This window comes from Populus euphratica, unplaced genomic scaffold, assembly GCF_000495115.2.
Source record: "Populus euphratica unplaced genomic scaffold, PopEup_1.0 scaffold130.1, whole genome shotgun sequence".
In the NCBI taxonomy this organism is placed as follows: Eukaryota; Viridiplantae; Streptophyta; class Magnoliopsida; order Malpighiales; family Salicaceae; genus Populus; species Populus euphratica.
In genome coordinates this window covers 274,330-277,098 of record NW_011500018.1, presented here as the reverse complement: position 1 = coordinate 277,098, position 2,769 = coordinate 274,330, and positions in this window count along the sequence as shown.

The following is a 2,769-nucleotide window of genomic DNA, read 5'->3' as shown; positions in this document are numbered from 1 at the left end:
ATTAGCTCATGTCTAGTAAAACGGCAATTTGCAAATTCAAATCTTATTTGATATTTGACGTGAAAGATATAAAATTAGGGTTTCTAAATCCCTAGTTATAACGCGGAAATCTATTGAACTCTGTTTTGAAATCCAATTATATTCATATAAACTATTATGGAAATAACATATTAGGCTGTTTAAAGACTAAACTAGGAATGAAAAAAATCACAAAACAACTATGAAAAATAACAAAGAAATCCAAAAATAATTAGAAAATTTCAAAAAATCATGTGATTATAGTTAGCTGACCATTATAAAATCAAGCATGCAACCATCAGATAAAATATTATATTTATTTTCATCCAAAATATCATTTCACATTTTCAAACTTTTTTTTTGGGTACTTGTCAATACATTAAATTACGAAATAAATATTGATAATTATTAATAAAATAACATATAATTTATGGTTTTGATGGTTTAACACACGTAATTTAAGCATAGGGTGATGCAGGCATTTCAGCAACATCATTTCCTTTCCCACGTAGAGATTCATGGACTGAAATAGCCTATATCATAGTCTTTTATTAAAGAAAATAATGGAACCTGGTTATGTTTCATTATTTATTTGTCTCAAAGGTGCCTCAGTGGTACCCTTTCCTGATGTTTATAAATTATTTTTCTTCCGAGAAACAACGATCATGCCGTGTTTTCTCGAAATTAATTGAAATTCTTGGCAGAAATTAATACCGAGATATGCACAAGATTTCGGTGAAGAATAATGAGATGGGACATTCATACGTAATATATGATTAGATCAACTGCACAGTCTATCAATCTCTTTCAATATCTCCAATAATTCCCATATCTCCCTTTCCTTGTTAATGCAATCTAAAGATAAAACAGGTCAATATTATTGTCTAACTCTCGAATCACTCAAGTTTGGCACCGAAAAGCTTTCACACTGATTTCTTCGGCATTCTTATTTTTTCACATAAAAAAGGTTCTTTATTTGGTCTTAGGTCAGACTTATAATGTATTTCTGGTATTGTAATTAAAAGTAAGATTGTACCTAAAAAAGCATTGTTTTTTAATGTTTTCTTAACATTTTATCAAAAACAATTAATGATGTTTTCTTAGTAAAAAAGTTCTTGGAAGAAATGTTTGATCGATATCTTTTTACCAGTCGGCAGAGGGTCTAAATCAAAACCAAGATTTGTTGATTGGGCAAGGCAAGAACTTAGTCTTGCATGATAAGGGGTTAGGTTTATGAAATATTGTGGTCATTGTTAAGGATCCAAAGCTTGGTTAGCACAGTGGGAAGAATATTAAAATAGGCTTTAATAATTGGCAAAAAATGACCAGACGTATAAAGCGAATTTTGATAGGAGAAAAACCAGTGCATGCATGGACCCCCTTTAGAGCTAGAAAATGATGTCTCAGGAGGCCTGCATATATTATTTGTACCAAACTGTCAAGTCTTGGTCCCCATCAATGAGAGAGTCATAACATTAATGCCTTAAATGGCTACTTACCAACATACCTACACTAAATTTCAGAGAAAGTATAACCTTTCGTTTTGTTTGGAATAATTTTTGCTTCAACTTGAGCTTGCTTTCATGCTTTTAATGTTTCAGATTACACCACTAGCTAGCCGTCTACAATATGAAGTTCCGACTGGTTCTGGTTTCAAACGAGAATCCGATTTGAGTTCGGACCATTTCCATCGTCTTCTTAGAAAAAAAAGGCATGTATACTTCAATGAGAAACAATATGATAAATCTCTGTTCTCTTGTAAGTTTAGATAATCATAACTTGTGGGTGTTTTACCTATAGAACCATATGGTAAATCCTACAAATATGTTACCCTTTTGCATAAATTAGGGTATTTTTTCGTGATTTTAAATCACTCTATATCAGACATTTTGACAGCCGTTACCGTCTTCTTTAATATATCTATTGAATATGATTGTACAATATATTTTTTCTGTAATAAGAGCATAAGAAGGTTCTGTGAGAAAGGATTGCATCAAGTACAATATGGAAAAACAGATCCCATAACTATTCTTCTAAATAATAATTTTTTTAAAATAATATAAATCATATTTTAAAATCTCATTTAATAACTTAAATTTTTAAATTGAATTAATTCTTTAATATAATATTAAAGTTTTGATTATATAACAATTACAAGTTCATCATTTCTATTTATTTAATAAAAATTAAATATAAAATAGTATAATTTTGTATAAATTTTAAATTTAAAAAGTTTTTACTTAAGATATATTAAAAAATAATATAAATAATATATTAAAATAATATATAATAATTTAAATTGTTTAGTTAAAATAATTAGTTGTTAGATAAAAATAACTCAAAGCAATAAATAGATGTGAACACGAATGGATTTCCAAAAGGATTAGATCAATTACAAGGAGAATTCTATGAATTCCCAGTCTAGCCAATCAAGAGAAGGTAATCTAACCTTTAACTTTCAGCCAGGTGCATATGGTGATTTTCAGTCAGTGTCCAGGGAAAGTGGGTGGCTAGCATTTGCCTAACCTAAAATTTTGCTTTTGATTGTAAGTGGTAGGGTTGTCATGTCCAAAAATCATATTTTTGCGCTGTCCAATTCCAGTGGAAGCCTTGTCGATATATATATATATAGGCCTGCTATTTTTGTTGGTTGGCATGCTTCATGTCATTAGCTTCCTGATGTTAATTCCTAACTATGACTTACACCTAACCTAAGATGAGATCGACCCACGTTACAGATATCTATCTTCC